The sequence below is a fragment of the Mobula birostris genome, chromosome 9, assembly GCF_030028105.1.
Source record: "Mobula birostris isolate sMobBir1 chromosome 9, sMobBir1.hap1, whole genome shotgun sequence".
NCBI lineage: Eukaryota > Metazoa > Chordata > Chondrichthyes > Myliobatiformes > Myliobatidae > Mobula > Mobula birostris.
Window position 1 is genome coordinate 129,908,248 of NC_092378.1, and position 27,212 is coordinate 129,935,459.

Below are 27,212 nucleotides of genomic sequence, written 5' to 3' on the forward strand. Positions count from 1 at the left end.
ACATCACCTGACAACTTGCCCACCCACCCAATCCTATCACACACCTGCTCCTCCATCTGTGAATGAGTCTGAAATTAATGCGCATCAGCCAGTCATGCATGCAGCCTGTTACAGCCGTCCCGATCAGTATTCTCACTTTTTTCTTCTTACTTTTTAACTTACGTTATTTTTTGTATTTTTTTTTCACGGTAACACGTTGAGGCTGCACCCTCTCTAACATGCTGGTAGAGAGAGTTTTATTTGGGTTTTTAGCACTGGAAATAGTTACATTCCGACACGTCTCACTAGCGGGACAGAAGCATGGTCACATTGTTTATTCCAGGGACCAGCTGCTTGCGCTTATGCCGGCCAGTTTAGCGAGCAGAGCGGCGGACTCCCCTGCTGAAATCTGGAGGAAAATACACAGAAGATGCAGAGGGGGATCACAAAGTCGAGGAAAGAGGACCGGGTCGAGACAACAGAGACTTATGGAGAAGAGGAGTTCGGTGTGTAATAAAATGGACGAGTTCACAGCGCTAGCCAGGCGTCAGAGAACATTTCGGGAGTGTGGTGTTATGTGTTTCACTGGAACAGGGCTACACGAGGGCATACCCAATCAAAACTTTTCCAAGGAGGGCTTCCAGACCGTTCGGGCTGACCAGAAGTGCACTGAGAGCAGTAAGCGTAAAGGAGTTGGGTGCTTACTGTTCTGGTGAACAACAGATGGTGCAATCCGGGTCATATTACGATCAAAGAATGTGTTTGTAGACCAGATATTGAACTTTTTTACTGTTGGACTTCGGCCATATTCCACCGAGATACAACACTGGGGAGGTCATTCCTGCCTGTGGCCATCGAACTTGCAGCTTCTCCCATGGAGGGTCAGACACCCTAAGCCAATAGACTGGTCCTGGACTTACTTTCCATCTGGCATAGTTTGCATTTGTTGTTTGATTGTTTGTGGTTTTTGTATTACTATATTTACGCTCTACTCTTGGTTGGTGCGGCTGTAAGGAAACCTAATTTCCCTCGGGATCGATAAAGTATATCTATCTATCTAATTCTCATATCATCCTGATTAGCACATCGGAAGCAACAACACCAGAGTAGAGGCACACCATCCTTGATCCTAAGGGAATGCCTGAGAAGAAGGGGGAAAAAGAACAATGGGAAGAAGAAGAAGCAGAAGAGAATGAGGAGGGAAAGAGAAAGAGGAGATGGAAGGAGAAGAGGAAGGGGAAGAAGAAGCAGAAGAAATGGTGTTGTAGTACTCTAAGGGCTCATTTTGTTTGCAAATAGAACATGCACTTTTTTTCAAGGCAGTATCTTCCATCTGAGTATTTTTGTACCACAATGTATCAAGAGTTATAAGTTGCTAAACACTTTTTTTAAAAATAGTCTCTATGCAGTATATCCAAAGTACACCTGTACTCTGCCTCAGAAATGTTCCAGTGGATCAGCACTTGGGGCTATGATGTTGTGGCCATTACAGAGACTTGGATAGTGCAGGGGCAGGAATGGTTACTTCAATTGCCAGGCTTTAGATGTTTCAGAACGGATAGGGAGAGAGGCAAAGGAGGTGGAGACGTGGCGCTTTTGATCAGAGATAGTGTCACGGCTGCAGAAAAGGAGGAAGACATGGAAGGATTGTCTACGGAGTCTCTGTGGGTGGAAGTTAGGAAGAGGAAGGGGTCAATAACTCTACTGGGTCTTTTTTATAGACCACCCAATAGTAACAGGGACATCGAGGAGCAGATAGGGAGACAGATTCTGGAAAGGAATAATAATAACAGGGTTGTTGCGGTGGGAGGTTTTAATTTCCCAAATATTGATTGACATCTCCCTAGAGTGAGGGGTTTAGATGGGGTAGAGTTTCTTAGGTGTGTTCAGGAAGGTTTCTTGATACAATATGTAGATAAGCCCTCAAGAGGAGAGGCCGTACTTGATCTGGTATTGGGAAATGAACCTGGTTAGGTGTCAGGTCTCTCAGTGGAAGAGCATTTTGGAGATAGTGATCACAATTCTATCTCCTTTACCATGGCATGGGAGAGGGATAGAAACAGATGAGTTAGGGAAACGTTTAAATGGAGTAAGGGGAAATATGAGACTATCAGGCAGGAACTTGGAAACATAAATTGGAAACAGATGTTCTCAGGGAAACGTACTGAAGAAATGTGGTAAACGTTCGGGAATATTTGCGTGGGGTTCTGAATAGGTACGTTCCAATGAGACATGGAAAGGATGGTGGGGTACAAGAACCGTGGTGTACAAAGGCTGTTGTAAATCTAGTCAAGAAGAAAAGAAGAGCTTACAAGAGGTTCAAAAAATGAGATAATGATAGGAATCTAGAAGATTATAAGGCTAGCAGGAAGGAGTTTAAGAATGAAATTAGGAGAGCCAGATGGGGCCATGAGAAGGCCTTGACGGACAGGATTAAGGAAAAAACACAAGACATTCTACAAGTATGTGAAGAGCAAGAGGATAGGATGTGACAGAATAGGACCAATCAAGTGTGACAGTGGAAAAGTGTGTATGGAACCTGAGGAAATAGCAGAGGTACTTAATGAATACTTTGCTTCAGTATTCACTACGGAAAAGGATCTTGGCAATTGTAGGGATGACTTGCAGTGGACTGAAAAGCTTGAGGATGTAGGTACTAAGGAAAAGGATGTGCTGGAGCTTTTGGAAAGCATCAAGTTGGATAAGTCACAGGGACCGGATGGGATGTACCCCAGGCTACTGTGGGAAGCGAGGGAGGAGATTGTTGAGCCTCTGGCAATGATCTTTGCATCATCAATGAGGATGGGAGAGGTTTCAGAGGAGTGGTGGTTTGCGAATGTTGTTTCCTTATTCAAGAAAGGGAGTAGGGATAGCCCAGAAATTATAGGCCAGTGAGTCTTACTTTAGTGGTTGGTATGTTGATGGAGAAGATCCTGAGTGACAGGATTTATGAACATTCGGAGAGGCATAATATGATTAGGAATAGTCCTGACGAAGGGTTCCGGCCAGAAATGTCGACCAATCTTTTCCACGGATGCTGCCTGACTTGTTGAGTTCCTCCAGCGTGTTGTGAGTGATGATTAGGAATAGTCAGCATGGCTTTGTAAAAGGCAGGTCGTGCCTTACGAGCTTGATTGAATTTTTTGAGGATGTGATTAAACACATTGACGAATGTAGAGCCGTAGATGTAGTGTATATGGATTTCAGCAAGGCATTTGATAAGGTACCTCATGCAAGCCATATTGACAAAGTAAGGAGGCATAGGATCCAAGGGGACATTGCTTTGTGGATCCAGAATTGTCTTGCCCACAGAAGGCAAAGTGTGGTTGTAGACGGGTCATATTCTGCTTGGAGGCCGGTGACCAGTGGTGTGCCTCAGGGATCAGTTCTAGGACCCCTACTCTTTGTGATTTTTATAAATGACCTGGATGAGGAAGTGAAGGGATGGGTTAGTAAGTTTGCTGATGACACAAAAGTTGGGGGTGTTGTGGATAGTGTGGAGGGCTGTCAAAGGTTACAATGGGACATTGATAGGATGCAATACTGGGCTGAGAAGTGACAGATGAAGTTCAACCCAGATAAGTGTGAGGTGGTTCATTTTGGTAGGTCAAATATGATGGCAGAATATAGTATTAATGGTAAGACTCTTGGCAGTGTGGAGGATCAGAGGGATCTTGGGGTCTGAGTCCATAGGACATTCAAAGCTGCTACGCAGGTTGACTCTGTGGTTAAGAAGGCATACAGTGCATTGACCTTCATCAATCGTGGGATTCAGTTTAAGAGCCGAGAGGTAATGTTGCAGATATATAGGACCCTGGTTAGACCCCACTTGGAATACTGTGCTCAATTCTGGTCGCCTCACTACAGGAAGGACCTGGAAAGGGTGCAGAGGAGATTTACAAGGATGTTGCCTGGTTTGGGGAACATGCCTTATGAGAATAGGTTGAGTGAACTCAACCTTTTCTCCTTGGAGCGACAGAGGATGAGAGGTGACCTGATAGAGGTGTACAAGATAATGAGAGGAATTGATTGTGTGGATAGTCAGAGGCTTTTCCTCAGGGCTGAAATGGCTAGCATGAGAGGGCATAGTTTTAAAGTGCTTGGAAGTAGGTACAGAGGAGATGTCAGAGGTAAGTTTTTTACGCAGAGAGTGGTGAGTGTGTGGAATGGGCTGCTGGAGGTGGAAATGACAGTTTCTTTTAAGAGACTCCTGGATGACTCCTGGAGCTTAGAAAAATAGAGGGCTATGGGTAAAACCTAGGTAGTTCTAAGGTAGGGACATGTTCGGCAGAGCTTTGTGGACCAAGGGGCCTGTATTGTGCTGTATGTTTTCTATGTCTCTATGTTTCTATGTTCTAAAGTCAGTGGAGTGAATTTGAGGGCAATATTCAACACTCCAAAGCAATAATGCAGCATGATTTGCACAACTAGTGAGTAATTTCTAGCAATTATAAATGCTACAACTTCTTAAATCTCCTAATATGGTATCTCTCTGAGATAGAATTTGTTTAGTGATTTTGTTTAATGATAATGTTACTAGATGTAAGTTGACTATATCCCACTTGCCTCTTTCCTTTTCTCCAACAAAACACTTTGGAGTTTGTCTTACATATTGTTCTTTCCCTTCCCTTTCACTATGATTGGAGGAGCTACTGGTCCACCTTTCTGCAGCCAGAGGGATTACATTAACGCCCCCACCGTGCTATCTGTCCCTAATGTCACGTCAGTGATAACCTATCTGATGTCCACAAAATCATCAAGTAAACAATTTGCCACTAAATGGGAAAAATAAATTTACTTAAAACATTATGATGGTGACTAATTACATGAAAGTTATTTGGTTCATATTCTCAAACAACAGGAATTCTGCAGATGCTGGAAATTCAAGCAACACACATCAAAGTTGCTGGTGAACGCAGCAGGCCAAGCAGCATCTGTAGGAAGAGGTGCAGTCGACGTTTCAGGCCGAGACCCTTCGTCAGGACTAACTGAAGGAAGAGTGAGTAAGGGATTTGAATGTTGGAGGGGGAGGGGGAGATCCAAAATGATAGGAGAAGACAGGAGGGGGAGGGATAGAGCCAAGAGCTGGACAGGTGATAGGCAAAAGGGGATACGAGAGGATCATGGGACAGGAGGTCCGGGGAGAAAGACAAGGCGGGGGGGGGGGGACCCAGAGGATGGGCGAGGTGTATTCAGAGGGACAGAGGGAGAAAAAGGAGAGTGAGAGAAAGAATGTGTGCATAAAAATAAGTAACAGATGGGGTATGAGGGGGAGGTGGGGCCTAGCGGAAGTTAGAGAAGTCGATGTTCATGCCATCAGGTTGGAGGCTACCCAGACGGAATATAAGGTGTTGTTCCTCCAACTTGAGTGTGGCTTCATCTTTACAGTAGAGGAGGCCGTGGATAGACATGTCAGAATGGGAATGGGATGTGGAATTAAAATGTGTGGCCACTGGGAGATCCTGCCTTCTCTGGCGGACAGAGCGTAGATGTTCAGCAAAGCGGTCTCCCAGTCCGCGTCGGGTCTCGCCAATATATAAAAGGCCACATCAGGAGCACCGGACGCAGTATATCACCCCAGTCGACTCACAGGTGAAGTGTTGCCTCACCTGGAAAGACTGTTTGGGGCCCTGAATGGTGGTAAGGGAGGAAGTGTAAGGGCATGTGTAGCACTTGTTCCACTTACACGGATAAGTGCCAGGACGGAGATCAGTGGGGAGGGATGGGGGGGACGAATGGACAAGGAAGTTGTGTAGGGAGCGATCCCTGCGGAATGCAGAGAGAGGGGGGAGGGAAAGATGTGCTTAGTGGTGGGATCCCGTTGGAGGTGGCGGAAGTTACGGAGAATAATATGTTGGACCCGGAGGCTGGTGGGGTGGTAGGTGAGGACCAGGGGAACCCTATTCCTAGTGGGGTGGCGGGAGGATGGAGTGAGAGCAGATGTACGTGAAATGGGGAAGATGCGTTTAAGAGCAGAGTTGATAGTGGAGGAAGGGAAGCCCCTTTCTTTAAAAAAGGAAGACATCTCCCTCGTCCTAGAATGAAAAGCCTCATCCTGAGAGCAGATGCGGCGGAGACGGAGGAATTGCGAGAAGGGGATGGCGTTTTTGCAAGAGACAGGGTGAGAAGGGGAATAGTCCAGATAGCCGTGAGAGTCAGTAGGGTTATAGTAGACATCAGTGGATAAGCTGTCTCCAGAGACAGAGACAGAAAGATCTAGAAAGGGGAGGGAGGTGTCGGAAATGGACCAGGTAAACTTGAGGGCAGGGTGAAAGTTGGAGGCAAAGTTAATAAAGTCAACGAGTTCTGCATGCGTGCAGGAAGCAGCACCAATGCAGTCATCGATGTAGCGAAGGAAAAGTGGGGGACAGATACCAGAATAGGCACGGAACATAGAGAGAACATTTCTGAATGGAAATATTTTACACATGCTGAAAACATTTTCTGAAACACAGTAAGTTCATGATTTTTCTAAACATTTCATAGATCACTGAACACAGTACAGTGAATTGCAGTACAAAATGGATGCTCACATTGATAAATGCAAAGTTATCCACTTTGGAAGGAAAGGTAGAAGATTGGTTTATTTTTTAAATGATGAAAGACGGCAGTATTCTGTTGTGCCAAGGAACTCGCGAAATCTTATGCATAAATCACAGAAGTTTGATTTGCAGGTTGTCAAGAAGGCAAATGGAGTGCTGGCCTTCATTAAATTTAAGAACGAGGAAGTTATTCTGCAACTACACAGGGTACTGGTGAGGCTGCACCTTGAGTACCGCATGCAGTTCTGGTCTTCTTGAGGAAAGATATATTGACTTTGGAAGCAGTGCAGTGGAAGTTCACCAGCTTGATTCTGGAGATGAGGAAGTTACCTTATGAGAAGGGATTGAGTCTAGTGAGACCATACTCACTAGAGTTTAGAAGGGGATCTTATAGAAACGTATACAATTATGAAAGTGATAGAGGAAGGAAAGTTATTTCCAGAGGTAAGTGAGATTAGAAACAGAGGACACAGATTCAAGATCTGGGAGTAGATTTAGGTCACAGATGAGGAGAAACTGTAATTTTTCCCCCAGAGAGTAGTGGAACTGCGGAATTCTCTGCCCAGGGAAGCATTAGAAACTACCTCATTAAATATATTTAAGACACAGTTGGATAGATTTTTGCTCAGCAGCAGAATTAAGGGTTATGAGGAAAAGGCAGGTAGGTGGAGCTGAGCCCAAGACCTGATGAGCCAGGATTTTACTGGGTAGCAGAGCAGGCTCAATAGACAGATGACCTACTCTTGCTTGTGTTTCTTCTTTTCTTATGTTCTTATTAACCATACCCGTAATATCAAAGGTGGTGGAGGTCACAAAATTAGCAAGTTGTGCCTTGGAAATGAAGAACCAGCTTTGAGAAGACTTGTGGTGAGTCACATGCTGCAGGAGTCCACGAATATGGCCTGCACTTAGACACCTATCTCTGTCTGAGGTAGTGGATAATAATGACTCAGATACTGGTGTATTTTATCATAATGATGTATTTATAGGAAATATGACTAGGTTCTCTGTTCTTGTGGACTTTCAATCGGATCTAGCCTTCAAGTCTTTCATTGTGTTAAATGCTTTGGATGCTGGGATGAAATTAAACTATGTGATATAAAAATCAGTGCTATATTTCTAATTTTCTGTATTGTTGTGTCAGAATGTCAAGACTGAACTAAAAAAAGCTAAAAAAATGATCCATGTTTTTGCTTTGCCATCCATCCTGTGCTATTACAAGCTTGTATGGATATTTCAGGTAGTTGTCTGTCTTGGCTGATATATTGGAGTATAAAGAAAACAAATGTAATTGTCAAACCCAGCTCTGAATGTAGTCTGCTGGACCACTGTAAACCAAGCAGACTGTCTTGATTAGAACAAACCTAGGCTGGAGGGAGATGTCTTTTAAGAATATACAGGCACTTAACATTACCAAGGGGCCAGGTATGGGGCACCAATACACATGACTTTTGGCAGCAAGACTACAGAATCATCCACGCGAGACAAATAGTGTTTCTACTGCACATTGCTCTTGTCCTACTTGGCATCATATTCAATGTTCTTCAATGTCCTTTACTAAAGTCAGACCTTCTAGTTTACATCTCTTCTCTCCAGTGTGTTGTTCAGTGAATGTAGCCAAAGGGTTCTATGGCATTGCTGTCTTCTGTTTGATGGATTCGTCTATAGGTTTCCTCCCGACGAAAACCAGTCTCTGAAGAGCTTTCCATACGGGATTAGTCACAAACTATTTATGATGCCTGCTTTGAAATTTTTTAATTAATAGGACAACTCTAACTCAGTCTTCCCCTTCCAGTACTTAAATGGTGTATCAACTATCCCAGTGGCCCACACAGAACTCATTATTATCAGGAGTAATGTATCCTGGAATATTCCTGACAAATTCTGCCTTTGAGAACCATGTGACTTTGACTTATTGATTATTAATATAGATTTTTTTAGTGTGAGACTGTTCATCAAGTCATCATTTTCCTTCAGGACAGCAAATAAAATTGAATTATGTTGTCTAATCAGCAGTTGTTCTCTGTTAAACCTTTAACCAGGAGACTTTGTCCTTCCCCTGCACTTAATTAATCTCTTGTCTTGGCAAAAAAAAGCCTGTGTAGTTATACTCCAATTCTGAGATTGTCTTGCCATGGCCAAAACCTTTCAAGGTATTTTGGATTTCAAGGTAAATTGAGGATTACTGAGGTTTAATATGAGTCTGCAGGGGGTAATGACAAATTCTATGTGGAATATACAATCAGTGGGGTAATGATGCAGTAATTGTTGGCTTTCTTGTTAGGATTTCTTGCAGGCTAACATCTTTTTTCTGCAATTAAAATTCTGCTTAAATAGTTTTGGATTATTCCTCACCTTGTTCTAATTTCCTCTTGCAAACTGCAAGTTATTATTCCAAATATCAAGAGATCTGGGGATATTTTCAGGAGGTTCATGTTGGCATTTATCCTCCACGTGTTAACATCTGAGTTAATTAGTATGTTCACTTGTAATTAGACAAAGTTAATTTCTATCCCTTTCCTATATTTGTATTCAACACATCAGGGACCATACCACAGATTGCTTATCAGGAAGTGTTCTTGGCCAATGGCATTGGTCTTGTGTATGTGTACTGCCTCCCAGTGGAATACTTGACACAGAACTCAGCAAACTCACATCAAGAAATAAACTTGCTCCTTCTCTCAAATGTGGTGTCAAAGACCTTGAAACTAATCCATGGATAAATGTTATATCTGATTTTGACCAAATCAATCTCCTGACTTACCACAAAGTAGACCGACTCTGTTATCCCTATCAGGCAATGCCAAAGGTAAGTAATGACTAGAAGTGGAAATTTAATTTTGGTTTGGACCATGTGTAGTGGTGCTGAACTTCCTACGATTAAACTGAAAATTGTGCGCAAATAATTAAGGAAACAGTTGATAAATGGAATATCACAACATTCTCTCTCCTACCTCCATTTCAGAAACCAGAACTAACCATTTCAAAAACAATTCTTCAACTTTCTGCTTTCTGAGGAGGTTGAAGAGAGCTGGGCTTTGTACAGTACATCTATACTTTGGTCATTCTATAGATGTGCAGTTGAGACCATCCTAACAAGCTGCATCACTGCTCGGTACGGAAACTGCACTGCGGCAGACAGGAAGTTTTTACAACATGCAGTCAAAACTACCCAATGCATCCCCGGCACTAGCCTGCCCACCATCAAGCATGTATTTACATAAAGATGCCAGAAAAGGGACTGTAACACCATGAAGGACTCCGCGCACCCTGCTCAGGGACTGCTTGTCCCACTCCCATCAGGGAGGAAGCTGCGTAGCACCCACACCAGGGCCACCAGACTCAAGAACACTTTCCCCAAGCAGTGAGGCTGATCAACACCTTCACCCACTAACTCCACCACTATTTCATTATTTCTTGTCAGTCACTTTATGTACCACCCAGCATCACTTTATGAGCATAAAATCAATTTATGTATCTAAGCTACCTTATGTATTTAAATTTATTGTGTTTTTATTATTATATCCTTTATTCTTAGTGGGGGGTTTTTTGTGCTGGAGTAAGAATTATTTTGTTCTCTTTCACACTTGTGTACAGGAAATGACATCAAATCTGAACCCAGAAATGCTCAGAGGATTTATATAATTTTTTTTTCACTGACAAAGGCTTTTCATCCCATCTGCTCTAGGCCAGTGATTACAGTCCACACAATTCTTCTTTCATCTTTATTCCTAAAGATACCTCTATTCTTTTCTCCTTCAAACACTAACCTGGTTTCCTCCTAACAATATGTATGTTATTTGCCTCAACCATTCTGTGCTGTAGAAAGTTCTACTTTCTAACAAGTCTCTGAACAAGTAAGATTCACCTGAATTCACTGAAGTTATTAGTGGCCTTCTTGGTTTTGTACACTCTTTCATGAAACCGATTTGATAATTCAAAGTTCAAAGTAAATTTTAAAATTGGAGTATATATATGTCACCTCATACAACCCTGTGATTCATTTTCCTGTGGGCATACTCAGCAAATCTATGAAGTAATAACTGTAATAGGGTCAATGAAAGATCAAGCAGAGTGCAGAAGAAAACAAACTCTGCAAATGCAAGTGTAAATAAAGCAAACATGAGGAAATCTGCAGATGCTGGAATTTCAAGCAACACACATAAAAGTTGCTGGTGAACGCCCGAAACATCAACTGTACCTCTTCCTAGAGATGCTGCCTGGCCTGCTGCGTTCACCAGCAACTTTTATGTGTGTTGCTGTAAATAAAGCAGACAGCATTGTGGCACACCTGTGCGGGATGGAGATTGTGGACAAGATGTTTTTGCCAATCCAAACTGACTGGGATCTATAAGTAAGGAAACCAAAGATCCAATTGCACAAGGAGGTATTGAGGTCAAGGTCTTGGAGCTTATCGATTAGTTTTGAAGGGATGATGGTATTAAGTGATGAGCTATAATCAATAAAGAGCATCCTGATGTATGCATCTTTGCTGTCAGATGTTCTAGGGTTGTGTGAAGAGCCAATGAGGTAGCATCTGCTGTGGATTTGTTACTCCGGTAAGCAAATTGGAGTGATCCTCAGGCAGGAGGTGATATGCTTCAGCACCAGCCTCTCAAAACACTTCATCACAGTGGATGTAAGTGCAACTGGCCAATAGTCATTGAGGCAGGTTACCACGCTCTTCTTGGGCACCGGTATGATTGAAGCCTGCTTGAAGCAGATGGGTCTCATACATGGCCGAGGCGAGAGGTCAAAGATGTCAGTGAACTCACAAGCCATTTGGTCAGCACAGGTCTTTAGTACATGGCCAGGTACCCAACCCAGACCGGATTCTTTCCTTGGATTCACCCTCTAAAGACAGCCCACATGTCAACTTCAGATACTGAGATCAAAGGATCATCAGGAGATGTGAGTTCATGATGGTTAATCCATGTTCTAACAGTCAAAGCGAACATAGAGAGGATTGAACTCATCTGGAAACAAAGCCCTGCTGTCCCCCATGTCGCTTGGTTTAACTTTGTAGGACGTTATAGCATTCAAACCCTGCCACTGTTGTCAATCATCCCTCATTCATTCCAGTTTGGTCCGGAATCCCCACTTTGGCCGTGAGGTGGCTTTCCGGAGATCATACTTGTGCCTCTTGGTCTCTAGACTTGAATGCCTCTGATCTGGCAAATTTCAGATCCCATGGTTCATTCAGGGCTTCTGATTGGGGAAGACTGAATGATTTAGTGGATACACACTCATCTATTGTTGATTTAAAAGTCTGTTACAACCCTGGCATTTTCATTCACAACCACAGATTAGTGCTTGATTACAGCCCAGCCCACTGACTCAAAGCAAATCTTAATATCCTCAAAAGATTGAAAATGATTAGAAGTTCTCCTCACAGCTTTCTTTGCTGGAGTAAAGACCTTTTATCTGTTTAGTTTGGCAAATTTGAGAATGATGCCCTCTCATGCTAAGGCTCTCTTTATAGGAGTACAATATTCAGAATGCAGCAAACACCTTAAATGATCCATTGCTGAACTTACCTCTCACTATCTCTTTCAGTTTATACTGATTCAATAACTTCTCTACCAACATTTTTGAGAAAGCCTGCCTAGGAATTGGATTTTATTGATTTTCTGTTGTAATTTGAGCTAACACCCAACTTGATCTGTCATGATAGCCATGGAAAACTGCTGGCCAGTCTAACAGAATAGCACATGGGCTGCTCAGTTGTTCATCCTGCAGCCTTGATTTCATCTGGAAATTTTAAACATGTAAGGTTGTCATTCTGAAGAGACCTAAAAGTTAAAATTTACTAGTAAATATTAATAGGATGCAGCCTTAAGTAACAATATTCCAATTTTTAAAAATTCTCCCCAAGTAAAAAATCACTTGACTAAATCCAGGCTGCTGGGTGCAACTTACCGAATCCTCTACGTGTCCACTTTGACCAAGGGTGATGGTTTTAAAGAGCAATGTTAACTCAAGAGAACAAGACCTATAATATCTTCAAAGTTCAAAGTTCAGAGTAAATTCATTACCAAAGACATATATGTCACCATATACAAGCTCGAAATTCAATTTCCTATCGACAGTCATAGCAAATGCAAGAAGCACAATAGAATCAATGAAAGACCGCAGTCTTAGGAACAGGCAACAACCAATGGTCAAAAAAAAAACTGTGTAAATACAAAAAGAAAGTGAAAACATAAATAATAATAATAATCTCCAGAAAGCGGCAATACCCGAACATGTTTGGTTCTGCCTGTATAAAAACATAATAATAATAAATAAGCAATAAATATTGAGAACATGAGATGAAAAGTCTTTGAAAGTGAGTCAGATACTGAGATCAAAGGATCAAAGGTTGTGGGGACAGTTCAGTGATGCGGTGAGTGAAGTTATTCCCTGTGGTTCAAGGGCCTGGTGGCTGAAGGGTAATAACTTTTCCTGAACTTGGTGGTGCAGGTCCTGAGGCTCCTGTACCTTCTTCCTGATGGCAGCAGCGAGAAGAGAGCATGGCCTGAGTGGTGGGAGTCCTTGATGATGGATGATGCTTTCCTGTGACAGAGCTCAAACTAGATGTGCCCAATGGTGGGGAGGGCTTCCAACCAAAGCTATGACTATGATGTGCTGAATATAACAAGTTCACAAGGCACCGCTGAGAAGCTGTCACGGTTATTCAGAAAGCAGGCTCTCACCTTCTACACAGCTATGGAAACCAGATCATTTATGAAAAACCCCAAAAGTCCATTGAAATAATAGAGGTAAATATTCCTAATCCACAACGGGATCTTCAATTGCCAACATGCATAGTAATATACACTAAAATGGATCCAAGCTGCTTCTTCTGATATTCATGAAGATTGCAGAAGGTGGGGGAGGGGGATGGTTTTATGCTGCAATAGTACGCAAGGAGCTGTGCGCATATTTGCTCCTACCACCCCCTTACAGCAAGCTCCAGGCATTTACCATTCTCTGTCTAAAAATTGCCCTGCAGATCTACTTTAAAATTTCTGCCTCTCACCTCAAGCCTACGCACTCTAGCATTGGGCATTTCCACCCTAGGAAAAAGACTCCTAATTTTGACCCTGTCTATACTTCTCATAATTTTATGTGCTTCTGTCAGGTTGCCCCTCAGCCTCTGATGCTCCTAATTTGTCCAGCTTCTCCTTTTAGTTAATATTCCCTTATCCAAGCAAAATCCTGGTCAACCTCATCTGCACCTCCCCAAACCCTCCACGTCCTTCCTGTAGTTCAGTAACCAAAACTGCAGACAATGTAATCTAACTGAAGCTTTATACACTTGCAGCATGACTTGCTAACCTTCATACCCAACACTCCAATCGTTGAAGGCAAGCATGCCACGTGTTTTCTTTACCACCCTATCTGTATGTGTGGCTACTTTCAGGGCGTTATGGACTCTTACCCCAAGTCCTCTGTGTGTACAACTTTAAGGGTCCAGCCATTTACTGTATACCTTCCTCTTACATTAACTTCCCAAAATGTAACACCTTACAGTTCTCCAGATTAAACTGCATCTGCCATTTCTCTGCCCACATTTCAAGCTAGTCGATATTTTACTGAGTTCTTTGACCAAATTCTTTACTATGCACAACTCCACCAATTTTTGTGCCATTTGCAAACTTAGTATAAAGTCTTCTTATATTTTCATTCAAGTCATATATATATGTCACAAACAACAGAGGATAAAGCATCAATTCTTGCAGAACAGTGCAGGTCACAGAACCCTAGTCAGAATACATACTTCCAGCATTAGCCTCAGTCTTCTATGGCCAAGCCAGTTTTGACTCCTTTCTGCCAAGTCTTCACAGATACTGTGTGCCTTAACCTTAGATTTCAATAGCAGCACAAACTGCACAAACTCAACTAAACAATCTCCTGCCATGGGTCAAGCCTTAGAAGATGGGGAGGAGAAGATGGCGGCACGACACAGTGCGCGCGGCCACTCCGAAATGATATCGTATTTGTTAAGTAGGTACCGTGCACAATCCTGATTTGATGGAGACAGACGTGAGAAGCACGGAGGGACATCCGGAGAAACTTCTGAAATGCTTGCTTCGTTGCCGTTGCTACTGTGCGATCGAGAATCTCCGGAGGGAAAGGCCCCAAAACCTCGGCTTTGCTTATTGCCTGTTGTTCGGGCCGGGGTCGAAATGCTCAGCAGTAGTGGTGCTCGGTGCTCGGTGTTGGAGGGCTGGTCGGAGGCTCGAAGTTTTCGGACGGACTCAAGAGTCGGCTGAGGTCAGGTGCTTCCAGGGTGCTGCATCGGCAAGTTTGCGGCGCTGGAGGTTCATGGCAGGAAAAGAGTTTCTCTTCCTTGTACCATCTGCGTGAGATGATGGGACTTTCGAGAGACTTTGAGACTTTTTTTTACCGTGCCCATGGTCCGTTCTTTATCAAATTACGGTATTGCTTTGCACTGTTGTAACTACATGTTATAATTATGTGGTTTTTGTCAGTTTTTTTAGTCTTGGTTTGTCTTGTGTTTCTGTGATATCATTCTGGAGGAACATTGTATCATTTCTTAATGCATGCATTACTAAATGACAATAAAAGAGGACTGCGTGTCCTCATAATCTAATCTAATCTAATCTAGAAACAAAGACTCTTGGTGGGACCTGCTGCTGTGTACAGTGGATGTGAAGAGAATTGCATACATTCTACTGAGGCAGTGACAATCTGGTTGAGTGAAAGCTGAAGAAAGGAGTTAGTTGCTCAAACAGTGCCTATTTGGTTGCTTCTGGATGAGACAAATTAACTAACACTAGGCCTTGAAGATACTGGTTATTTTTTTTGGAAAAATAATGCAATACATATCATTTGGGACAATGATGCAGGTTTATATTTTTCATAATGGAAATTATGTAGTTGTCTCTCGGAAACCATTTTAATCCATCTACACTGGCAGATTATTTGTAGCCTTATCATTGTTTTTGACCTTGAAATGAATTTCCACTCTATTTCTCCTCACCACCACAGCCTTAACCCCATATTCAAGTCCTACCCTGGCATCAATGCTCCTCAAACATTAATTCGGTCTGCCTGTCTGTCTCTTTCTCCACAGATGCTACCTGACCTAAGAATTTTCAGGAAAGACTCGTTTAATCTCTGCTCTCACCATTGATGGTCTTACAATTAAATATTGGTGTTCTGCACTTTGATGCTGCTGAATTTCAGATTGAATCACAATGAGTCATATCCTGTTGGCTACTGTTCCCTGTACGCTATCAGGATTATTTACGATTGCCAAATTGAACTAAGATCTTCCTCTTGTGGTTTCTTTGATGCACTGAGTCATTAAGTGATTCTACATTAGACTAACCAACGCATGCTTCGTTTGTTCATTCCTGATATGGTCAGATTGGAAGAAATAGGATGGCGACTTAAAATGGCAGGAACTCAGGGTCATTTCAAGCTCACTGACAGAGGATGGTGTTTTGAATATTTGTAGAACAACTCAATTGACATGATACATGTGATGCTGTGTTCTTGGAACCTCACATGCTGTTAACCTCACATGGAGTTACTGCTTTTCCAGTGTGGTTACAACATGTCTCAATAACTGTCCCCAGAACATAGAACACTACAGCAGAGTACGGGTTCTTCAGACCATGATTTTGGGCTGACCCTTTAACCTGCTCCAAGATCAATCTAACCCTTCCCTCACACATATCCATCCACTTTTTTTCATCCATGTGTCTATCTAAGAATCTCTCAAATGTCCTTAATGTATCAGCCTCTACCACCACCCCTGGCAATGCGTTCCATGTGTCTGTTTGAAACACCTATCCTAACATCCCCCCTTATACTTTTCTCCAGTCACCGGAATATTATGCCCTCTTGCATTAGCCATTTCTGCCCTGGGAAAAAGTTGCTGGCTGTCCACTGTATCTTTACTCCTTATCATCTTAGATAGCTCTATCAAGTCACCTCTCTCCTCCTTCAATCCAAAGAAAACAGCCCTAGCAAGCTATCCTCATAAGACATGTTCCCTAATCCAGACATCATCCTGATAAATCCCCTCTCACTCTCTCTAAGGCTTATACATTCTGGCTATAATGAAGTGATCAGAACTGAACACAATACGCCAAGTGTGGTCTAATCAGGGTTTTATAGAGTTGCAATATTACCTTGTGGCTCTTGAAGTCAATACCCTGACTAATGATGGCATATGACCTCTTAACCATCCTATCAACTGCATGGCAAACTTTGAGGGATTTATGGTCATAGATCACAAAATCCCGCTGTTCCTCCACACTGTTAAGAATCCTGCCATTAACCATGTACTCTGCATTCAAGTTTGCCCTTTCAAAGTGAAGCACTTCACACTTTTCTGGGTTGAATTCCATCTTCCATCTCTCTGCCTGGCTCTGCATCCTATCAATGTTCCATTGTATCCCATGACAAACTCCTATACTATCCGCAGTACCACTAACCTTCGTGTCATCTGCAAACTTACGAACTCACCCTTCTATTTCCTCATCTAATTCAATTTTTAAAAGACACAAACAGCAGGGGTTTCAGAACAGATACCTATGGAACAGCACTAGTCACCAACTCCAGGCAGAATATGCTCTATCCACAACCAGCATCTGTCTTCTGTGGGCAAGCCATTTCAGAATCCATGCAGCCAAGTTTCCCTGAAGTTCCATGCCACCTGACTTTCTGAATGAGCCTACCATGTCAAACACCTTACTGAAATCCAAATGCACCTCATCCACTGCTCTGCCTTCAGTTTTACCACTTCCTCTACCTTTTGTGTACTAATTCAATAAAAAGATTTAAAAAGAAAGATTTACCACTTCCTCAAAGAATTCGTTCAGGCTCGTGAGGCACGAGCTGCCCCTCACAAAGCCACGCTGACTAGTTTGCACACCACTGACACAAGACATCACTGGTCCATGATTCCCAGGATTATCCCTATTTCCTTTGCTGAACAAAGGAACAACATTTCCACACTCCAGTCCTCTGACGCTACTCCCCTGGTCAGTGAGGTCACAAAGGCCATCACCAAGAATCTTTTCTCTCACTTCCTGTAGGGAACTGGGACCACACGGTAGCAAAGCAGTTAGCACAAGCTATTACAGCTTGGGACGTTGAAGGTCAGAGTTCAGTTCCTGCGTTGAATGTTTGTACTTTCGTCCCATGAACTGGGTGAGTTTCCTCCAGGTGCTCCAAAGACATGCCGTTTATTAGGTTAACTGGTCATTGTAAATTGTCCTGTGATTAGGTTAGGGTTAACTTGGTGAGTTGCTGGGCAACACAGATCAGGGGGCCAAAAGGGCCTGCTTCACGCTGTATGTCTAAATAAATGTACCCCATAGAGCATGGGGACTTATCTCTCCTCATGTCTTTCAGAAGTTCCAGCACATCCCCTTTCTTAACATCGACATGTTCCAGCATATCAGCCTATTCCACACTTTCCTCACATACATCTAGGTCCCCTCACTGGGGAATACTGAAGCAAGGTATTCATTAAGGACCTCCTCTCCCTCCTCCAACTCCAGGCATATGTTTCTTCTTTTATCCCTGATCGGTCCTACCCTCACTCTCCTCACCCTCCTGTTCTCTACTTATGTGTAGAATGCCATGGGATTTTCCTTAATCCGACTCACCAAGGCCTTCTCATGCTTTCTTCTAGCTCTCCTCAGTCCCTTCTTAAGTTCTTTCCTGGCTACCTTTACTCCTCAAAGCTCTGCCTGATTCCCACTTCCTTAAATATGTTTCTTGGCTAATATCCCCAGACTTAATGGCATGGATCTGAATCTTTTGTGCTTCTCTGCATTAGCTCATAATGATGTCATTCTTGGCTTTGTTATGATCTCATGGCTACTAATCTTTTTTTCACAGTGAATCTCTGGAAGAGGTATACTTATGGGATATGCACAAACAAACATGGCTGGCAGTACTCATATCATTGAATATACTGTATGCTCTGTAGTTTTGTACAAATCCATAAAGGCCTTGCTTCTATGATGTTCCTTTAGTATGCTGTAAAGGTTATATTTTGCGGTCACATAGATCTCTCCACCTCAACATTTACTTGAGAGTAGCTTTCTGACGTCCAGAAGTCATTTTCATTTACTGGAAGTCCATTAGTCAGTCTCTCTATTCCAAAGCTTCAAACAATGAAAAGACACAATCAGCCAGCGGAAGGGAGTTCCATGGAAGAAGAACTGACAATACCAATGGCTGAGCATCTATTGTACTTGCTGGCAATCACAAACAAATGATCACCAGATTGCACATCTGCAAAATCAACCCTAATTCAGTATACTCCATGGTCCTCTGGATATTCCTGACAGTTGAGTCTGCTCTTGCATAATTAACTTTATATATTTGATGTCAAAATGGCCGTTGTGATGTCTCAAGTGTGGTAATGTATGGGTAGTGCTTATCGCTCTCACTTTCGGCTTCCACTGCTGGCTAGTAGTCTTGCGAAAAGGAGAGCTGAATGTGTAAGTCTCTCCCTGCCAGTGCATAGCCTCTTCAACGGCAAGCCTCGTGTAGTGCCTCCTCGTGGCAACGCACAGAAACTGAACTCCTTTCGGACTCAGGCTGAACTACAGAGGACGGGGAGGAGATCTGGCCCCTGCATTCGTAGCACTCAAGCCCACCGGTGTGTGAACATGCCCTGGTGCTCGTGAACCAGATCCTCAGCTATGGGTAAATAGCCCCACTGCCTTGTGGGCAGCCTAGAGAGAGACAAAGTCTGCAGGGGTAAACTCAGACAGTAAATCCAGAGTGGAGCTTCTAAGGCGGCTGGACGTCATTGAACATCCTTCCGGCAGCTCCTGCAACCAAGCTGGTGCCAAACATATTGCTTCTAGGCTTTCCTTTGGACTACGCTGGTGAGGCCGAGAGGGAGATCTTGATGACTGGGCATCTCAGGATCTCCATACCTTCCACCCAGGCTTGTAATGATAATCATTATCACCCATTGTCCTTCAAGACAGACAGGTGCCAACCAACCATATTTGAGGCATTATGTTCATCCAAGCGATCTATTCCTGAGAACCACCCTTAAAGGTTGTTCCATTTTCTGATTCCTTGATAACTTTCATGATTATAAATTGTTCTCGATGGGATGGTATTTGACTCACTCTGAGCACAAGATCTGAGGTGGGTAAGTTCAGCACACTCTTTCTGCAAACCCGGTAGAGAATGTGCAGCACCTCTTTGCATGAGTGTCTTGCATGATCTGTTTCCATTTTTGTTGTTAGATACAAAAACAGAATAAAATCTTAATTCATAGAAACATAGAAACATAGAAAATAGGTGCAGGAGTAGGCCGTTCGGCCCTTCGAGCCTGCACTGCCATTCAGTATGATCATGGCTGATCATCCAACTCAGAACCCTGCACCAGCCTTCCCTCCGTACCCCCTGATCCCTTTAGCCACAAGGGTCCTATCTAACCCCCTCTTAAATATAACCAATGAACTGGCCTCAATTGTTTCCTACGGCAGAGAATTCCACAGATTCACCACTCTCTGTGTGAAGAAGTTTTTCCTCATCTCGGTCCTAAAAGGCTTCCCCTTTATCCTCAAACTCTGACCCCTCGTTCTGGACTTCCCCAACATCGGGAACAATCTTCCTGCATCTAATCTGTCCAATCCCTATAGGATTTAGGTCGTTTCAATAAGATCCCCCCTCAATCTTCTAAATTCCAATGAGTATAAGCCTAGTCGATCCAGTCTTTCATATTATGAAAGTCCTGCCATCCCATTCGTGACAGCTTTGATGTCATTTGGTGTCGCCAAAATTATATGCAGCACCGTTCTCATGTAGTCAGCACCATTTTGTCACCTTTTCTTCATGACTAGTGCGATCACTTTTAGGCACCGCATGTGTGGTTTATGTAAAATGAAAAGTTTACCCTGCGTCAGAACCTGTACTGCAATCATCTGGGCTTACATAGAATGTCAATTGAACATAGTCTGGAATTAAATATCGTTATTTCATGAAAACATTCTCCGAACTGTTGAACATTCCCTAACTTACTTCCCAGTAAGACAGCACCAATGTAAGGAAATAAACTGGCATTTCCTTGTTGAGTTAGTGGAATTACAATGAGGATTTGCCTGCCCATCGCTTCGATGGACACACTAGTGCATTGATTCACAAGTTGCAACTGTTCATTGGTAATTGTGACTGAAAGCACTGACAAACACACTAGATAACTGATATATATTCAGCTTCCCCAGTGTGGCTGCTGCTTTTTTTCAGCACTCACAACATCATCTGTTGATTTCTGATGCACTGGGTTTGCTGACTGACAAACCCTTACGGAACAGCTGTGCTTTTTACCGCATGACATACACTCCTTCCCCTCGACGGGACATTCACTCTTCTGAGAAGAGATGCCACCACAGTAATAGCAGGGCTTCTCACAATAGAGCTGGTGATGGTTTTCTGTTGATCATTCTGAACCAAGGGATTTCCCTTGGTGTTTATTTCATCATTTGATCCTGTGCACAATGAGGTTTTATAGTCTTCTTTCCTCAGCTGCTTTGTTTTCTGAAGGTGACATCTTGCCAACTGAAGGTGCTCGTTCAGTTTGCTATCCTTTACTCCTTGTTGCTTTGATGTGCACCCTTCAACGATCTACACCTCCACGTCTCTTCAGATTTACATTTTACTGCCAGTCATCTCAGCCTTGTGGAATATCGATCTGTTGTTTCATTTGCTTTTTATTTTGCTTGACAGAGCATAATTCTCTCATTTACCACATTCTGTTTTGGCGGAACACGCAGTCAATGAACCAAGTACTTCCACCTAGTTAGCAGTTGCAGCTTATAACATTTCATAAACATCCAGTAGTTCTTCACCACTATAATCTGTCATGAGTATGTTTTCCCCTTGCATCATCTATGATTGCAAATCCTCTAACAGCCCTTTCAACTCTGCTAAGCCACCTTTTCCAGTGTGGCAGAATTGAGATTGTCATGGTATTCATTTTAAAACGTGTGAAGTTCAGCACTACCATCATCATCATGCACACATTCACCGATGAAGCTCTGAACATGCCCTGTATGTCTGTCTATGCAGACATTTGCTCAGCATTGATTGGCTTGCACAGACTAATTAATTAGATTCCATGTTAGAATTTACACAGCAGCCAAAGGGTTAACTGATAGGATTACTCAATTCCAGGTTCAGCATACAAGGGATACTATAAACCAATTTAAAACTAACAGCAAAAGTGCATTTTGATATTCAAAATGACAGCTACTCTTCCTGTTTATCCTATCTTCATCACCACTATAAACCTTTGATATCGGTGACGAATTAGACAACGTAGAGCAATATCTGCTACATCTATTGCCACTCCAAATATACTGGGCATGCTCAGTATTATTGATGGTCTTAAAATGGAAGCACTCACAGAATCCTTAGGATATGAAATATACTGACTTAGCAGTAGCAACTCCGCATAATTTATCTTGCAGAGGATCACACATGCAAGGTCAGGATTAACGTGCTGTACAGCACTGTAGCAGTGTAGTGGTCAGCATAATGCTTTAGAGTGTCATCAATTGGGGTTCTCCTTGTAACCTCATGAGCTTCAAATAAACTCTTCTCAGGCTTCCAGCTGGGTGCAGGTATTGATTATAACCGATGTTTCAATGACAAGCTCTGCCATCTTCTTCAGGAATGATGTGAGTTTCCTCCAAGAACTCCAATTTCCTCCCACTTTTGAAAGACATACAGATTAGTAAGGGCTAGTAAGTTGTGGGCATGCTAAGTTGGTGCTGGAAGCATGGCGACATTTGCGGGCTGCCCCCAGTACATACTTGAACTGTGTCCGTCGTTCGAATGCAACCGATGAGTTTCACTACACACTTCAATGTACATGTGACAAATTAAGCTAATCTTTAATGTCAATGAGCATCCTCCCCTCAGCATGACCTTGGATATCAACACTTCTGTTCTCAGTAATACCCTCTACTGTCTTCGGTTGTACAAGTGACAGGATGTGGTTGCCAGAAGGTGGTAGCCTTAGCTCTACAAATGGTAATGATATGGGTTTATTATTGTCATATGTACCAGGATACAATGAAAAGACTTTCTTTCATACTGCTTCTACGGCCCAAATCATTATACAGTGCATTGAGCTAGAATAAAGAGCAATAACAATGCAGAATAAGGTTTAAAGGCTACCAAAAGAGTGCAGTGCAGGTAAACGCTAAAGTGCAACATCAAAACGAGGTAGACTGTATAGCCAACAGGCCATACAAGAGGTCCAGTCAAGAGTGTGATAACAGTGGGATAGAAGCTGCCCTCGAGCCTGCTGGTACGTGCTTTCAGACTTCTGTATCTTTTGACCGATGGGAGAGGGGAGAAGAGAAATTGTCTGGGGTGGTTGGGGTCTTTGATTGTGCTGGCTGCATTATGGGGCAGCAAGAAGTATAGTCAGGGTCCATAGAGGAGAGGGAGGTTTCCTATGGACCAGGCCTGTTAGTTCAATTTTGGCCAGTGTGATGGACATTTCATTCACCTGCATACCTGTGTGGTGGTACTGCAAACATCTCAGCCCAAATCCCGCCTTGGGTATCACCTGTAAAGTGTTTTTGTTGGTTTTGTTGTAATGTAACCTGTTACTGAGGCTTTATTAATACCTGCTTTTGACCTGCTCTGAGAGATCAATCAGCACACATGGCAAGGCTGGGAATTTTCACAACTCAGGCCCAGGCAGACTCGTCATAGAGAACAGACCAAGTGATTTTTCTGAAGCCTTTCAAACCTTTACAATGCTGAATCAACATGGAATTAAAGAAGACAAATGCTTGGCTTCAAAAGGATTAGCTCCAGTGGGATGTGCTTGTTAACCGTTTTCTTGTGTGAATGATGTTGAGGTATACTGTCTCTTTCCCTGTTGTGCTGCTGAAAGACAAAGGTACTTTGGGCAGAGAGGATTTTCAAGTCATTTCTGCTGTGATTTCAGCACAGATTTGGGTCAGTCAGCTCTGGCAATTAAATAGAGATAAAACCATTGGTGGAATAACAAAAAAGAACTGTAGCTGGTGGAAAACACTGGAGATATGAAGTGGGTCATGAAACAAATTTAACGTTGACCTTTGATGAAAGATCATCAACCTGAAATACTAACTCTGCTCTTTCTACATGTGCCAACTGACCAGCTGAGTATCTCTAGTGTTTTCTTTTTTTTGGCGTGTGCCTGCATGCATGCGAGTCTGTGCGTGTGCGTCTGCGTGTCCGTGCATGTGTCTGCAATGATGGATTTCTCATGGCTTTTACAAGGGGCAGAGTGAGAGAGAGAGAGAGAGAGAGATAGACTGTGTGGCGCGCCACTCCTCACACAGACATTTTCGCAGTTTTTTCCCTTTATTTTTGCGGGGTCAAGTTGCGATCTCGACACTCAACCCGGCACGGATTGAAAGCGTACTTGGGGGCGGACCCGACTAGTTTCGAACCCGGGAACCTCCACTCTCGGGTCCGGCACCGATTTCATTGCACCACCAGCCAGCCCAGTATTTTCTATTTTTATATCTTAGACAATTTATGTCAGGTTGTTGGCCCAGCACTGGTGTCAATTTTCATGACCTCTCCGACCCTGAAAGTTTTTCTGTCATTTACTCTTTTCTCAACGATTCCCTTTAGATAAACACACAGTGGCCCCTTTATTAGGTAGAGGAGTGGAATACAATGTGGTCTTCTGCTGTTGCCCATCGACTTCAAGATTCGACGTGTTATGCATTCAAAGATACTCTTCTGCACACTACCATTTCATTGAATGGTTATTTGAGTCACTGTTGCCGTCCTGTCAATTTGAAACAGTCTGGCCATTCTCCTCTGACCTCTCTCATTAGCAATTCATTTTGCCCACAGAACTGCCACTCGCTGGATGTTTTTTGTTTGTATTTCACATCATTCTCTTTAAACTCTAGCGACTGGTGTGGATGAAAATCCCAGGTGATCAGCGGTTTCTGGAACCAACAATCATTCCACAGTCGAAGTCACTTAAATTACATTTTCACACCCCTTTCTGATGTTAGGTCTGAACAACAAATGAACCTCTTGACCATATCTGCATTCTTTTATGCACTGAGCTGCTGCCACATGATTAGCTGACTAGATATTTGCATTAATGAGCAGGTGTACTTAATAAAGTAGCCACCGCGTGTATAGTAATAATAGGAATCACTATACTGGAGCTTCTGTTTAGTGCAATAATACAGCGGCTGGGTGATTAAATAATAAAAAACAAAAATTTCTCAGATCAACTGAGAGACTTAAGGAGCTTCAAAGCCCTAGAAATAAAGTTGTTTCATCAAGAAAGAAATAAGGAGCTTGCAACTTATAAAGGCATTGTCCACAACTTCAAAACACTCTGAAGTACTTTATAGTCAATGATTGTTAAAGCCAATTGTTAAGCTCACCAGCAGCCCTCTGGAAGAGAAAATTCAGAAGATTACCCTCCTTTTGAGTGAAAGAACTTCTTTCTATCTCAGTCCTAAAGACCCTACCTCCTCTTCTGCGACCGTGATCCCTGATTCTGCTCTCCTCTGCCACATGAAACATTATCCACACTGTATATTCTTGAAAGAATCTTGTAAATTCTGCATTCTGCTGAGTACAGGCCAAATCCACAATGTCACTGGGACATTAGTATCTCACGGCATGCACCAGACCAACATGGACAACACATCAGCAGCCCTTCATTGTTACTGGACCAACATCCAACAGTGCTGCACCTAGAACTACCAGGAACACCTTATCTAGAAGAGTTGGGAAGGCACTTTCTAGAACTATATCCAGGGACTGCTTGGAAACGAGTAGTTGTTTCACATAAAATTGACACAGACCTGTCTCCAGATTTACTTGTGAACGTCAGTCCTCATACAGCACTGCACCGGTTGCCTACCAGCTACACTTGGTTTAGCAACTGTCAGAAACATTCTGTGAAGAAGTCTGAAGTAGATCTACAAACAAACGTGTGGTATTTGGGTGTGGAGAAGAGAGTTTTATGTGTCTGGTATTATTGAGCAAAAAGCAGGTACAATAAACCTTCAGTTGGACAAAGATCTAAACATCTCTATAAATCTGAAAAGACACTTCTCAATATAGGAGCTAAATGGATTGAATGGCATAATTCTGTTCCTATGTCCTAATGGGCTTAATATGAGTTGCAATGCCCGCTTCGCTGCCGCTGCTACTGTGTGGTAACCGGAATCTCCAGAGCAGAAGGCCCCGAATCCGCGGCTTTGCTTGTTTCGGCGGCTGGGGCTAGTCGAAGGCGCTCAGCGGAGGATGGCGCTCGGGAGGTTGTATCGGAGGGGCTGGTTGGAGGCTCGAAGTTTTCGGATGGACGGACTTGGTGTTGGCTGTGGTCAGGTGCTTCCAATGCTTCGGCAATTGTCGGTGCCTGGAGGTTTATGGCAGGGAGTTTCTCCCTTTTGCCATCTGCTATCGGGGACTCGGGAGTCCATCGAGACTTGAGACTTTTTTTTACCATGCCCATGGTCTGTTCTTTATCAAATTATGGTATTGCTTTGCACTGCTGTAACTATATGTTATAATTATGTGGTTCTGTCAGTGTTAGTCTTGGTTTGTCCTGTTTTCTGTGATATCACCCTGGAGGAACATTGTATCAATTGTTAATGCATGTATGCATTTCCAAATGACAATAAAAGAGGACTGAGTGTTCTCATAATCTAACCTAATCTAATCTAATAATAGCATTTGCAGCTCTGAACCGACAGCAATATTGTTAATAGCGAGGTGGGCAATACCATAGGAGCGATCAAGAGATGTTAGAAAAATTGATCCTAACCATGGCAGTTCACCAGCTTCTCAAGGACAATTGGGAGTGAAAATTAATGCAGTGCTGTCCTCACACAATAGACGAGTGAAAGAGGACCAGTGATCAGGAGGAGCAGGGATGAAATAAAACACCACAGGGGCTCATCTGTAGAGACTGAAATATCAGTGGTCCATCCTTATACGGATTGTGGACACAGAAGTCATGTGGAGACCCTCAAAGGGGTATCCTGAACGTATCTTATTACTTACCACTACTCTTGCCCACACTGCATCAGAATACGTAGATCCCAGATTTATATCTACAAGCACCTGAGGATCCACCAATAGACCAGTAGACAACATTTTTGTAAACATGATATTCAACTGGAGTAATAGCGCTGCTATGAAGGGGATATGGTGGAAATATCAGAAAAATCCATAATTAACATCTATTGTACAAATTACATGGCATAATAAAACACACTATTACTGTACGTCTTCAAGATATAAAATGGGCAGTTATTGATTCTGAAGAAACGACACTGACAACTTCAATCAAAGCCCTGAAAAACATCAGGTCAAAGAACCATTGGGCTGTATTCACCTCGAACTTGCATACATCTTCAATCCAATTGGCATCGAAGGCAGGAGGAGCGAATAATTAACCAGACAGAGTACGTGCAGCTGAAAGTTCTTAATGTGGTAGTGAAAAGTACATCCCATCTAATGTTAGTGAATATGGTTAGATCTGCTCCGTGACTGGTAGTCATATGGCTAAAATAAGAGCTGAAGTACAATCACAACCATTATTTTCCTATCCACGCACTTCCTGATCTTTTGATTTCCAAATTCTTTGTTTTATTTCAGATTTCCACCACCTTCAGTATTTTATTTTTACTGTAATTAAAA